Source organism: Rana temporaria, chromosome 12, assembly GCF_905171775.1.
Source record: "Rana temporaria chromosome 12, aRanTem1.1, whole genome shotgun sequence".
NCBI lineage: Eukaryota > Metazoa > Chordata > Amphibia > Anura > Ranidae > Rana > Rana temporaria.
In genome coordinates, this window is record NC_053500.1 from 43144039 (window position 1) to 43159789 (window position 15751).

The following is a 15751-nucleotide window of genomic DNA, read 5'->3' on the forward strand; positions in this document are numbered from 1 at the left end:
GAAATAAGAAAACAAAAAAAATATTTTTTAAAACGCCCCGTCCCGACGAGCTCGCGCACAGAAGCGAACGCATACGCGAGTAGCGCCCGCATATGAAAACGGTATTCAAACCACACAAGTGAGGTATCGCCGCGATCGTTAGAGCGAGAGCAATAATTCTAGCCCTAGACCTACTCTGTCACTCAAAAAATGCAACCTGTAGAATTTTTTAAATGTCGCCTATCGAGATTTTTAAGGGTAAAGGGTAGCATTATCTTTCACAATATATAAAAAAATTGGGCAAAATTTATTGTTGTCTTATTTCTTAATTCAAAAAAGTGTTTTTTTTCCAAAAAAAGTGTGCTTGTAAGACCGTTGCGCAAATACGGTGTGACAAAAAGTATTGCAATGACTGCCATTTTATTCTCTAGGGTGTTAGAAAAAAATATATATATAATGTTTGGGGGTTTTAAGTAATTTTCTAGCAAAAAAAACTGTTTTAGTCTTGTAAACACCATATCTGAAAAACAGCCTCGGTAATCAAGTAGGGAACAAGATTCCTCCTTCTTCTGTTAAGTGCTTGAGTGCTTCATGGGCAGTGTATCACCAGACTTCGATGGCTCAGATCTGCAAAGCTGCAACTTCTTCAGTCCATACATACACAAAATTCTATCAAATAGATGCAAGAGGACATGAGGATTCTGCATTTGGGCGCATTGTACTGCAAGCAGCAGTCTAGGGCTTCTTGTCAGTTTACGGCCAGCTCGGATCTGGGTCTCCCATGGGCAGTGTATTACCAGACGTCGATGGCTCAGATCTGCAAAGCTGCAACTTGGTCTTCAGTCCATACATACACAAAATTCTATCAAACAGATGCAAGAGGACATGAGGATTCTGCATTTGGGCGCAGTGTACTGCAGGCAGCAGTCTAGGGCTTCTTGTCCGTTTACGGCCGGCTCGGATCTGGGTCTCCACCACTTTGCTCTGGGACGTCCCATTATGTAATGATTTAAGGCTCTGTGTCCCGTGGTGTACGATAAAAAAAATAGGATTTTTATAACAGCGTACCTGTAAAATCCTTTTCTTGGAGTACACCACGGGACACAGAGGTCCCCCCCCCTTCTTATGGGAACCTTATTGCTTGCTACAAAACTAAGGTACTTCCCTGATGGGAGGGGTTATATGGAGGGGAACTGTCTTTGGTTGTGCCAGTGTCCAATCATCTCTGATGACCATACAACCCATTATGTAATGATTTAAGGCTCTGTGTCCCATGGTGTACTCCAAGAAAAGGATTTTACAGGTAAGCTGTTATAAAAATCAAAATTTTTTCATATACACACCTGCACATAGTTATTCATTGTGGGCACACCATATAATCACAGTTGTTATTTAACCACTCCCCGACCTCCTCATGTACATATACGTCAGCAGAATGGCACGGACAGGCACATGTACGTACCTGTACGTCCTCTGCTAGACGTGGGTGGGGGGTCCGATCGGGACCCCCCCCGGTACATGCGGAGGTCGGGTCCACTCGGGGAGCGATCCGGGACGACGGCGCGGCTATTTGTTTATAGCCGCTCCGTCACGATCGCTCCCCGGAGCTGAAGAACGGGGAGAGCCGTGTGTAAACACGGCTTCCCCGTGCTTCACTGTGTCGGCGCATTGATCGCGTCATTCCCTTTATAGGGAAGACACGATCGATGACGTCATTCCTACAGCCACACCCCCCTACACTAGTAAACACATACACAGTGATCCCTAACTCCTACAGCGCCCCCTGTGGTTAACTCCCAAACTGCAACTGTCATTTTCACAATAAACAATGCAATTTAAATGCATTTTTTGCTGTGAAAATGACAATTGTCCCAAAAATGTGTCAAAATTGTCCGAAGTGTCCGCCATAATGTCGCAGTCACGAAAAAAATCGCTGATCGCCGCCATTAGTAGTAAAAAAAATAAAAATGCAAAAAAACTATCCCCTATTTTGTAAACGCTATAAATTTTGCGCAAACCAACCGATAAACGATTATTGCGATTTTTTTTACCAAAAATAGGTAGAAGAATACGTATCGGCCTAAACTGAGGAAAAAAAAATGTTTTATATATGTTTTTGGGGGATATTTATTACAGCAAAAAGTAAAAAATATTGCATTTTTTTCAAAATTGTCGCTCTATTTTTGTTTATAGCGCAAAAAATAAAAACCGCAGAGGTGATCAAATACCACCAAAAGAAAGCTCTATTTGTGGGGAAAAAAGGACGCTAATTTTGTTTGGGAGCCACGTCGCACGACCGCGCAATTGTCTGTTAAAGCGACGCAGTCCCGAACTGTAAAAACCCCTTGGGTCTTTAGGCAGCAATATGGTCCGGGGCTTAAGTGGTTAAGGTTGGATTGTGTTTCACATAATGTGTTGAGATTTCAGGTGATCAATTAAGTTTAATTGGTCAATCAATTAATTAAGCAAATTCTCTGGTCACATGGTCTACAATGAAAAAGTATTTATACAAAGTAAATTTCTGTGATTATTAGCTATGACTAAGCACTGTTTGTTAGTGTGAAACGCGTCAGCTCTTCTGTCCTTTTTGCTGTGGCATGTATTTTTGATTTCATGCTTTTAATAAAAGGCAAAAACTTTTTTGGAGTGCGGCTGTCCAGAACTTCTTCCTGTTTTATTACAGACCTCCTGCTGGCAGAGTCAGAATGGTGTCCAGAGAGCGCTTTACCTTGCAAAAGTATTCACCCCCTTGGCCTTTTTTCGTGTTTTGCTGCCTCACAATCTGGAATTAACATGGAATGTTTGAGGATTTGCATCATTTAATTTACAGAACATGTCCACAACTTTGAAGATGTTGTTTTTTTATTTAACCTCTTGACCACCGCCCCATGTCAAAAAGACGTCCTCTTTTTAAAGTTGAATATCTCGATAACGGCAGCAGCTTCTGCCACAACCGAGATATTCATCTTTTCAGGGGGCGGTGGTGTACACGATAACGGCGGTCTCCGCGGCGGATTCGCCGCGAGATCGCCGTTATCGGTGGCGGGAGAGGGCCCCCCCCCTCCCGCCGCTCTCCCGCGCCCTCCGCCGCTTACCGGAGCCGTCGGTAGCGGCGGAGGGGATCGGATGTGTCCGGCAGCTGAGCGGGGACGGGACTGAAGGAGAAATCTCCTTCACCCGTCCTCATAGCTCTGCTGGGCGGAAGTGACGTCAAAACCTCAGTCCCGCCCAGCCTCTTAAAGAAACATTTTTTTTTTTTGTCATTTGAAAAAATGACATTTTTTTTATTTTATTTATTTTTTTGCATTTAAGTCTAATTATGAGATCTGAGGTCTTTTTGACCCCAGATCTCATATTTAAGAGGACCTGTCATGCTTTTTTCTATTACAAGGGATGTTTACATTCCTTGTAATAGGAATAAAAGTGATCAATTTTTTTTTTTTTTTTATTTCAGTGTAAAAAATTATAAAACTAAATAAAAATAAATAAGAAAACCCCAAAAAAATTTTTTAAAGCGCCCCGTCCCGACGAGCTCGCGCGCAGAAGCAAACGCATACGCGAGTAGCGCCCGCATATGAAAACGGTATTCAAACCACACAAGTGAGGTATCGCCGCGATCGTTAGAGTGAGAGCAATAATTCTAGCCCTAGACCTACTCTGCAACTCATGGGGTGGATGGGGTCCTAGAACAATCTTGTCCTTGTGACAAATTAAATAAGGCTTTTTACAAGAAAGCGCTGCTAATTCACATACTCTTCTAGCCGAAGAGATAGCAATCAAAAAGGCCAATTTCCTGCTTAAAAGAATCAGCAGAATATGGCGAATATGTACAAAAGGTTGCTTCTGCAACACTGACAATACTAAATTCAGATCCCATGAGCATACGAGAGATTTGACTGGCGGATTGATCCGCAGTACCCCCTGAATGAAAGCCCGAACTAGGGAATGAGATGCCAGGGGTCTTTAAGTATAGAAAGCACTGGACCTGAGATCCCTCATTTCTTCAGAATGTGGGTCTCAGCAGCCAAGCTGTCAAATTTAGCTCTTGTAAGGAAGGATGGAACACTGGACCTAGCGACAGCAGGTTGTGACGAAGCAGAAGCTTCCAAGGTTTTCCTACCGCCATCTTTATGATTTCGGCGTACCAGGATCTTCTGGGCCAATTTGGGGCCAACTAAGATTACAGGAATTCTTTCCTTCTTGATCCTGCAAAGTAACCTTTGTAAGAGAGCAATCAGCGGAAACGCATAGAACAGTGAAAACTGATTCCACTGAATTATTAGAGCATCCGATCCATAGGCTGCGGGGTGGAGAGACCACTCTCCTGGTAGTAGTTGCTGGCGACTCAGATAGTCCGCTTGCCAGTTTTCTACCCCTGGAATGAATATTGCAGAGAGACAAGGAACACGTTCTTCTGCCCACGACAAAATCCGATTCACCTCTTTCTGGGTGCTCTGACTGCGGGTGCCTCCCTGGTGATTGATGTAAGCTACTGAAGTAGCATTGTTGGATTGAATCCGCACCTGGTGGCCATGTAACCTGTGTGTCCAGGTTCTGAGGGCTAAGTATACTGCCTGCATCTCCAGTATATTGATGGGCAGGTTCATTTTGGTCTTGGCCCAGGTTCCCTGGGCTGAAGCCTCTTCTAACACCGCTCCCCAGCCCCTTAGGCTGGCATCCGTAGACACCACCTTCCAGGTGACTGGCAGAAAGGATTTTCCTTTCCGCAAATTCTTGGTTTTTAACCACCAACTGAGGCTTTGGCGTACTTGTGGCGACAGGCGCATGGGTAGATCCAGAGCTGGGAGCTTCCTGTTCCATGCGGCTAAGATACTGCCTTGAAGTAGTCTCGAATGAGACTGGGCATAAGGGACAGCCTCGAAGGAGGCTACCATCTTCCCTAGTAGCCTCATGCAAAGGCGAATAGATGGCTTTTCCTTTGCCTTGACCTTGTGGATCAGGTCCTTTAGCGACTTGATCTTTGGTTCTGGCAGGAATACCCTGCATTGGGCTGTGACTATGATCATTCTCAAATATTCTACCCTTCTTTGGGCTTGTAGAGAATTTTTGTAGGTTTACAATCCATCTTAATTTTTCCAGGTATTTTATTGTGGTGAGCACAGCGTGATCTAATCCTGCCACTGACTGATCTATCACAAGTAGATTGTCTAAATAGGCGTTACTGCTATGCCCTGTACCCTCAGATTTGCCAACAGACACATACCCACCGCTGCTACAGCAGGTTGGGTTACTGCGCCTGGCAGGAGGAAGGATGATTTTAGTAAAGATTCCAACCTCTTTCAGAAGGATCTTTAACCACTTAAAGTGGAGGTTCCCCTAAAAATAAACTTTTAACATTGCATTTCCCACATTAATGACAATTAGAATCGGCTGGTTTTATTATTAAAAAAAAACGTCCCGTTTGCTATATGCGTTCTCACCGCTGCTTCCGGGTATGATGGTGGGGCTGGGCGTTCCTAATTGATGGACAGGCATCCGACTGACGCATACATCGCGTCACGAGATGCCGAAAGAAGCCGAACATCGGTGCGGCTCTATACGGCGCATCGACGTTCGGCTTCTTTTGGCATCTCGTTACGCAATGTATGCGTCGGTCAGATGCCTGTCCATCAATTAGGAACGCCCAGCCCCACCATCATACCCGGAAGCGGCGGTGAGAACGCATATAGCAAACGGTACGTACGGACTTTTTTTTTAATAAAACCAGCCGATTATAATTGTCATTAATGTGGGAAATGCAATGTTAAAAGTTTATTTTTAGGGGAACCTCCACTTTAAGGACCGGACCAATATGCTGCTAAATGACCCAAGGGGTTTTTACAATTCGGCACTTCGGCACTTCGGCGCTTCAACAGACAAACAAAATTTGCGTCCTTTTCTTCCCACAAATAGAGCTTTCTTTTGATGGTATTTGATCGCCTCTGCGATTTTTATCCCGATCGAACCCCCGACCCACGTCTAGGTAGGGACGTACAGGTACGCCAATGTGCCTGTCCGTGCCATTCTGCCGACGTAAATGTACATGCGGTGGTCCGGAAGTGGTTAAATACCTGAGCATTGTCCACCGGACAAGTTAGGCTTTTGTTTACAGAGGAAATCGCTGCATCCACAGAAGGCAGACTACTTCATAGGATAAAGCATTTCAAACTTCCTAGGAGGAGCAAAACGCTTGTATGGGTTTTCCAGTCTGCATAAATCAGATTCTCCAATGAGGCTGCGTTTACACTTGTCCGACAAACGGTCCTACATTGGGAGCCTCATGTAGCATGACGTGTGAAAATCAATGTTTCCCTATGAGAGCTGTCTTAACTGGTCCTACACAAGTCGGTCCGACTTTGAAAATGCTCCCTGTACTACTTTTGGTCCTACATTGATCCTACTTCAACCCATTGAATATCATTGGAGTCGGACCAAAGTAGTATCCTGTTCATGAACCCAGCTCAAGAATGAATCGGAAAGGCACAAGCAGCCTGTAGGGATTTTAACGAGCCCAGAGAGGAGACAGGTGATTCAGTTAACTCCTTAGAGGGTAATCTGAATGTGGAGTGCACTGCTTCAGTATAATATTGCACCTGTAATTTTAGCACCTGAGATGCAGAAAAAGGTTCCTCTGATAGCTCTGATCCCTCCGAGTCCTCATCCTCCTCAGATATTTCTGTAAGGAGATCTAATACAACAGGAGGAGATCTGCATCGCTTTTTATCCTTTTCTGAGGACTTTGCGATTAACGCAGCGATTCTCCTTTCTAAATTGTTTAGGGCTGTTGCCAAAGTGTCTTCAGTGACATATTCAGGCAAAGACACCACAGGAGAGGCTGCAACTCCTGATAGAAATAATGGATTATCCAATTGCCGGCCCAAGACATTGTGTTGCCTGGTACCAAGAATGAAATGCTGCCCCCCCCCCCCCAAAAAAAAAAAAATCACGCCCACCAAAATGCCCCCACATTCATTATTTTATATTATGATAACTAAAGTGGACCTGTCATGGCTCTATACATGTATATAGGAGTATAAAGAGGACTTGTCATTGCTCTATACATGTACAGTCCTGATCAAAAGTTTAAGACCACTTGAAAAATCATATTTTAAAATCATATTTTACTTTGTTGGATCTTAACAAGGTTCCAAGTAGAGCTTCAACATGCAACAAGAAGAAAAGAGAGTGAGACAAAACATTTTTTGAGCATTCAGTTTAATGAAAACAACGAATAAACTGAAACAGGCTTTTTTTCAGCTGATCAAAAGTTTAGGACCACACCTCCAAAAAACCTAAACCCCCCAAAACAGAAATACAACTTCCAAACATGAACTCAGTAATAAGAAGCTCCGCCGTTATTGTTGATCATTTCAAAAATTTGTTTCGGCATGCTTGATGCCTCAGAAATCTGATTAATGATTTACTTACTTTGCTTCATGATGTATATCCCTCAGGGCTTTCAGCATGTAAGGGGTTAAATGATTATTCCTGCTAGGTATTTGGCATGTCGAATTCCCTGAGGGATGCATTATATAGCAGGATTAATCATTTAACCCCTTACATGCTGAAAGCCCTGAGGGATATACAGTGAGGAAAATAAGTATTTGAACACCCTGCTATTTTGCAAGTTCTCCCACTTGGAAATCATGGAGGGGTCTGAAATTGTCATCGTAGGTGCATGTCCACTGTGAGAGACATAATCAAAAAAAAAATTCCAGAAATCACAATTTATGATTTTTTAACTATTTATTTGTATGATACAGCTGCAAATAAGTATTTGAACACCTGTCTATCAGCTAGAATTCTGACCCTCAAAGACCTGTTAGTCTGCCTTTAAAATGTCCACCTCCACTCCATTTATTATCCTAAATTAGATGCACCTGTTTGAGGTCATTAGCTGCATAAAGACACCTGTCCACCCCATACAATCAGTAAGAATCCAACTACTAACATGGCCAAGACCAAAGAGCTGTCCAAAGACACTAGAGACAAAATTGTACACCTCCACAAGGCTGGAAAGGGCTACGGGGAAATTGCCAAGCAGCTTGGTGAAAAGGGGTCCACTGTTGGAGCAATCATTAGAAAATGGAAGAAGCTAAACATGACTGTCAATCTCCCTCGGACTGGGGCTCCATGCAAAATCTCACCTCGTGGGGTCTCAATGATCCTAAGAAAGGTGAGAAATCAGCCCAGGACTACACGGAAGGAGCTGGTCAATGACCTGAAAAGAGCTGGGACCACCGTTTCCAAGGTTACTGTTGGTAATACACTAAGACGTCATGGTTTGAAATCATGCATGGCACGGAAGGTTCCCCTGCTTAAACCAGCACATGTCAAGGCCCGTCTTAAGTTTGCCAATGACCATTTGGATGATCCAGAGGAGTCATGGGAGAAAGTCATGTGGTCAGATGAGACCAAAATATAACTTTTTGGTCATAATTCCACTAACCGTGTTTGGAGGAAGAAGAATGATGAGTACCATCCCAAGAACATCATCCCTACTGTGAAGCATGGGGGTGGTAGCATCATGCTTTGGGGGTGTTTTTCTGCACATGGGACAGGGCGACTGCACTGTATTAAGGAGAGGATGACCGGGGCCATGTATTGCGAGATTTTGGGCAACAACCTCCTTCCCTCAGTTAGAGCTTTGAAGATGGGTCGAGGCTGGGTCTTCCAACATGACAATGACCCGAAGCACACAGCCAGGATAACCAAGGAGTGGCTCTGTAAGAAGCATATCAAGGTTCTGGCGTGGCCTAGCCAGTCTCCAGACCTAAACCCAATAGAGAATCTTTGGAGGGAGCTCAAACTCCGTGTTTCTCAGCGACAGCCCAGAAACCTGACTGATCTAGAGAAGATCTGTGTGGAGGAGTGGGCCAAAATCCCTCCTCCAGTGTGTGCAAACCTGGTGAAAAACTACAAAAAACGTTTGACCTCTGTAATTGCAAACAAAGGCTACTGTACCAAATATTAACATTGATTTTCTTAGGTGTTCAAATACTTATTTTCATCACTGTAAATACATCAGGGAATGAATGAATGAATAGCCTTCAGCGCCCTGAACCGACGGCGGGTGCCAGAAAGTCACCGCCGATCCAGGACTCATTCATCTTGATGAATGTGAGTCTGTCCACGGAGTCTGTGGACAGACGGGTCCTCTTGTCCGTGACCACCCCACCTGCCGCGCTGAATGTCCGCTCAGATAGTACGCTGGAGGGGGGGCAAGACAATAACTCCAGCGCATACTGAGCGAGCTCGCGGCAGGTGTCCAATCTGGCAACCCAGTACTCCATGGGGTCGTCGGTGCTCATACTGTCAGAAGCACCGACGGACGCCATGTAGTCTGCCACCATGTGGGCCAGCCGCTGGTGGTGACTGCTGCTGCTGCTGCTGGTACTGGGTCGATCAGATTGGAAGAACATCCTCATCTCACCCATTAGGTTCCCTGCTCGGCTGCTGCTGCTGCTGCTGCTGGGTGCAGCCACCTGCTGGGTGAGATGAGGGGGGACAACTGGAGGCCGGGGAGTTGCCTGCTCCAACCGGCTGACTATACGTGCCTGCAGTTCCTCCATCCGGAGCTGCCTCCGGCTGGCTGGGAGGAACTGCTCCAGTTTCCCCTTGCACCTTGGATCTAAAAGGGTGGCCATCCAAAATTCATCCCTCTCCTTGATAGTCTGAACCCGGGGGTCCCTCCTGAGGCATCTCAGCATGTGGGCAGCCATGGGGAAGAGCACAGCCCGCTGTGACTCCTCATGGCTGCCCGAGTCCATGATGTCCGACTCTTCAAGCTGGAGGCGCTGCTGCTCGCGCTCAGAGATGCCCAACCCCCGGACTATCAGTGCCCCCAAAACCGGCTCTCCCTCCTGACCAGGCCCTGACTCCAGGACGACACCAGTAACCTCCTCATCATCATCATCATCCTCCTCCTCCTCGTCCTGGGCCTGGTCTTGGTGGAGCAGTGTTGCCTCCTCCTGCTCCACCAAGGCACTCTCCCCAGCTTCGAGCAGGCGATCTAGTGCCCTGTCCAGCAGGAACACTATAGGGAGCACGTCATTGAGGCTGACATGCTCCCTGCTCACCATCTTGGTCGCCTGCTCGAAAGGGGCCAACACATGGCAGACCTGGTGTATCTGCCCCCACACCGCACTGGTGATGTACGGGAGGGTTTGTGATGGCCCGGCAGTGCCTTGATCCAGCAGGTATTCCTTCACCGCCCTTCGCTGCTTCCCACAACCTCTCCAGCATGTGGAGGGTGGAGTTCCACCGCGTCACACTGTCCACAATCAGCCTGTGAAGGGGCAGTTTGTTGTCCCGCTGCAACTTGGACAGGAACGCGGAACGGTTGGGGAGCGCCTGAAGTGGCTGGCAATCCTACGCACCCTTAGCACAATGTCACTCAACCCGGGATAGGTGCGCAGGAACTTCTGCACCACAAGGTTGAGGACATGTGCCAGACAGGGCACGTGGGTCAGACTGCCAGCCTGCAGGGCGGAGAGTAGGTTGCTGCCATTGTCACAGACAACCATACCTGCCTGGAGCCTTCGGGGTGTCAGCCACTTCTGGATCTGAGCCTGAAGTGCGGTCAGCACTTCTTGTCCAGTGTGTCTCCGGTCCCTAAACTAACAAGCTGGAGCACGGCCTGACCAGCGCACGTGCCCCACACTTGAGTAGCTACGGGGGCGCTTGCTGGGAGGCTCAGCAGCTGCGGAGACAGTGGATTGATGGAGACCACCAGTTCTCCCCTGGACACCCCGGGGCGGCACCACAAAATCTGATGCCGCCGATCCCTCCCCGGCGCCTCGGAGGGAAACCCAATGGGCCGTGAAACTGATGTACCGGCCCTGCCCATGCCTGCTGGTCCAGCCATCCATTGTGAGATGCACCCTGTCGCTGACAGCGTGATCCAGCGACAGGGTTACATTCTGCACAATGTGCTGGTGTAGGGCAGGGACACCAGTCCTGGCAAAGAAATGGCGGCTGGGGACACGCCATTGGGGTTGGGCCTGCTCCAACATCTGCCTGAAGGGGTTGCAGTCAATGATGTTGAAGGGCAGCAGATGTTGGGCAATAACCCTTGCCAGGAGCCCATTGAGGGAACGCACACGTCGGTCTCCAGGGTGGAAGGGAGTGGTGCGTTCAAAGGCGTCGGAAAGCGACGCCTGGCGCCAGACAGCAGTGCAGGACACAGACGAGGAGGGTGCTGTGGAAGTAGAGGTCTGGCTGCTGGTACCAGTACCTCTACTAGAGGGAGCGGGGGGGCATGACCTGCTGGGAACAGATGAAGCTGTGGCAGGGGCTGCTGTACCCTGCTCACTTGTGGTGGTGGCGCTGCTACCACCACCACGCTTCATCTGGTCATACTCCCGCCAGTGATTGATTCTCAGGTGCTGGTTCAGGGCTGTGGTACCCACCCGAGCCAAGCACTTCCCTCTCTTCACCCTGGCACGACAGATCTGGCAGATGGCCACGATAGGGTTATCTGCTATCAGGGTGAAGTAGGCCCAGACAGGTGACTTCAGCGCCGCCCTCCTGTCAGATTGGGTGACGCTGACTTGCACCTGCTGGGACTCGGTGCGCACAGGTGGAGCTGCCTGCTGCTGCTGCTGACACCTCCTGCTGCCATCACCAGTGGAGACCCTGACGCTGGTCTCCCTGGTGACCTGGCGCACCGTTTCCCCAGGGTGCCTACCTTCCTCGTCGTCACTGCCGCTGTGAACCAACGAGTCAGATGGCACCCATGTTGGGTCACCCTCCTCTTCGCCCCCAGATATGTCAGACCCAGGGCTGAAATGTGTTGGTCTGAGGGAACCAGCTGACATGGAGCCGCTAGCCTGGCTCCGCTGTCCCCTCACCGACGCCTGGGTCTGACTAGGTGCGGGTGTTTCCTGCACAAAAACACCAGCACCACTTGGAAGGGATGTCTCTGGGATACTGACAGCAGGTATCCCATCCTCCTCCATCATCCCTTTAAAAAGGTCCTGACCATCAGGACAGAACAGGATGTCTGTCTGATGCATGGCCTCCCCCAAGATATCCCTCTCACTGTCGCTGTCGAACAGTAAGATGCTGGACTCTTGGGGGCTGGGGGGGGGGTACTAAAGGCACCGGAGTAATGGTGGTGCTACTGGGAGTCGGGACTGACGACTCAGTGGCACTGCTGTGCCCCATATAGTCCACCACTACTGGAGCCTGAGAAGGCAATATCGGGCGGCTGCCCGATGAAAAAAAATCACGGATGAGGCGGACTCCCGTTCCACCTGATCCTCTACCACTAGTAGGGGCGCGAGAGGTACCCCGTGCTGGCAGCGACCCAGCACTGGGAGTAACTCCCCTGCCACGGCCACGGCCACGGCCACGTATGCTGCTCATACTTGCTGATGTGGAGGGGGGGTAAACTTTATTGGGGGGGGAAATGTGAGGAAGGATTTTTTTTTTTTTTTTTTAAGACAGGCACGCAGACGTAGACAGACAGCTACTAAACTATAATAAAACTAGTACACGTAAAAGTTTTTTTTTTTTTTTTTTTACACTGACTGAGTGACAAGGACAAAGACAAGGACTACAAAAAATAAAAAAAAAATGCACTAAACAAACACTAACTGCTTACACAAAGTTATATGACTATAAACTAAAGCTATTTTTTTTTTACACAAAACACAGACACTAAACACACACTAAACTAAGCTAGCTTAAAGAAATGTACACTTACACTATGTACACTTACACTAACTACACAGAAATGTATCTAACACTAAGCTACACTAACCTGGACAATACAACACAAAACTTAGCTTTTAAAAAAAGCTGTTGGGTCTTTTGCTTTGAAAAAAGCAGTTTAGAATAAGGAGAATATGAACTGAAATCACTAGCAAGGAAGCACAATGCTGATGCTGTAAGCTGTAAGATCACACAGAAACACTCCACTCTCTCTAGCCACCTTGTGAATCTGCAATGAAATACTGCTGGGAGTGACCTTTTATAATGGCCGTGCAGGCAGGTTCCTATTGGTTGCTATGGAGGTTGCTAACCTCTGACAACTGTGGTAGGAGAACTCTGATTGGCTCTGATGCAAAAGAAGGGCGGAGAAAATAATCGCGCAATATTCCTATTGCCGAATATTCGCATTGCGAATATTCGGCAATATAAAATGATCGCTTCAGCTACTCGGCCCAGTGTCTCTAATCATACCAGCAATGCTTTTAGACGTCGATGGAGATCACTAGGATGTTATCTGTTTTAAAAATAAAATTGAAAAAATACGAATATTCGGAATTGCGAATATTCACCGCGAAATTCGAGATAATCGCGAATACTCGAATATGCCATATTCGAGCCGAATATTCGCAATTCGAATATTCGTGAGCAACACTAGTAATAATACATTTATCTACAGAAAATATCCACCGAGTTTCTCTTTGGGAGAGGTCTCTGACAAGGTTCGAGCCCCTCCATACAGGTTTAAAAATTCATCTCCAATTCAAACCATAAATAATTTTCAATCGATGAATTTATTACCTGCAATACTGAGTTTGTGGTTTATGCTCTTCAGTGCCCATGCGGTTTTATCTATATAGGTCGCACAAAACGAAAATTAAAAATTAGGATCGCTGAGCATGTTGTGAACATTATGAATGGGTTTAAGGACCACAATCTGTCCTTACATTTCAAGCTATTTCATGATAAAAACCCTGTAGGCTTGAAATTTTGGGGCATAGATCACCTTAAACCTGTATGGAGGGGCTCTAACCTTGTCAGGGACCTCTGCCAAAGAGAAACTCGGTGGATATTTTCTGTAGATACTTTATCACCTAAAGGGTTAAACATAGACCTTGATATAAATTGCTTCGTCAGTGATTTTTAGATTCCTTTATCCTTTTTTTTTACATACATATTGGGAGATGATTATGAATTATGAGTTTTGTAATATTCATCTGTATGGTCATGAATTATAGCCATTTTATTCCATTTTTTACATATATATATATATATATATATATATATATATATATATATATATATATATATATATATATATATATATATATATATATATATATATATATATATATTTTTTTTTTTTTTTACTTTTTATTTATATGTATAGGTATTTATAATTATGTATATGTGTTTATCTTACATTTATTTGAGTGCAATCGTTTTGCCTCATATTGTGTTTCACTGACACGGTTGATATTTTAATTAATGTTTTATGGGTGTGTTTAATCCACCCCGTGTTTTTTAAATGTATTATTACTTATTTATATTGTTCAATTTCACCCTGATGGTGCAAACACGGATTTAGTTTACTCTATTAGAGCTGCCTGTTTGAGTGCATTGCCTTGAATAGGGGTTAAATGCTGGGCTGCTACACATTAATCTGTTTTCCTCGTCCATCTCCGCTCTTTGTTTACTTCCTCAATGTGGGTTGTGCTCTGAGTGGCGTGTCGTGTACCTTTGACACTCCCCTGAGTCTCCGATTGGGTGATGAGCGGAGTGGAAATTAGGATTTAAACCAGCGTGTACGTTCGTGTAGCCACGCCCTCCGTTGAAGTCACGTTACGACGAAACTAGTAAGGGCGTGAGCTACACGTCACACCGGAAATGACGATTGCGCTCCACTGAAGGGAACCAGGAAGGATATCATCCACCTGTAAACCAGCCGGTGTCAGCGCTAAGGAACGCCGTTCGTAACTCTGGGAACTGGTGAAGTTATTTCCATTCTGCTCTTAATTTTAGTTACATTGTACGTATGATGTATGGGGGATCTTGATGGAAGGGGTGAACTTTATTAAACAGAATCACGCTATGTCTGCCCTTTCTGTGTTCATTTACTGCATCTGAGGTTGATTCCATTCAAGAGGCTTCCAAATAGATGGTTATTCCAGCAGTCTTCTATTGATGAGTTTATCTCACTGAAAGGCCTGATTTATTTAACCCTCTGGTGAGTTTGAAACCCTGCGGGGAGTTTGTTTCACACGTGGTGGATCTGGAGTGTGGTGGAAGGTGCACGCTACCTATCTCTTCATATTACTACTAAGTGGACTGTTTCTTCCCCTTTTATTTCAAAACACCCTGGAGAGGATTTCCATTTATTATCTACTATATGGTGGTGTTGGCCACCTTTGATCCAACATCAGCGCTGTTTTGTATTTTTCATTGGAGACGGACTTGATTTCAGTGTTGTGAATACTTTTATTATATCTCTTATTTTTTTTAAACAGCAGCTCCATTTTTTTTGCACTGGCTGTTGCGAGTGTAAGAAATGTATTTGTTCTGATTATTTTTGGAACTTTGGAGAAAAATATTTTCCTGTTGGCGCTGAGCTGTGTATCGTAGGCCATTTTTGAATACACAATTCTTTTTACATATATGTATACATGTATAACCACATTTTATGCATGAGTTTTATGAGCTCCATGTATTTATTAATTAAAACATTTTTTTTTTCTTTTGTCATATACACACCTGCACATAGTTATTCATTATTGGCACACCATATAATCACAGTTGTTATTTAAGGTTGGATTGTGTTTCACAGAATGTGTTGAGATTTCAGGTGATCAATTAAGTTTAATTGGTCAATCAATTAATTAACCAGTTAACCACCAGCCGCCGTCCAAAAACGGCGGCAAGGTGGTTGCTTAACTGGGGGTCGCCGTTCTGAAACGGCGCCCAGCAGAAGCAGTAATGCGCGCCGCCTCGGGCGCGCACACAGAAAATTCTGTGCGCGCCGGGTCTATGAGACCCGGCGCTACACAGATCATGGTAACTG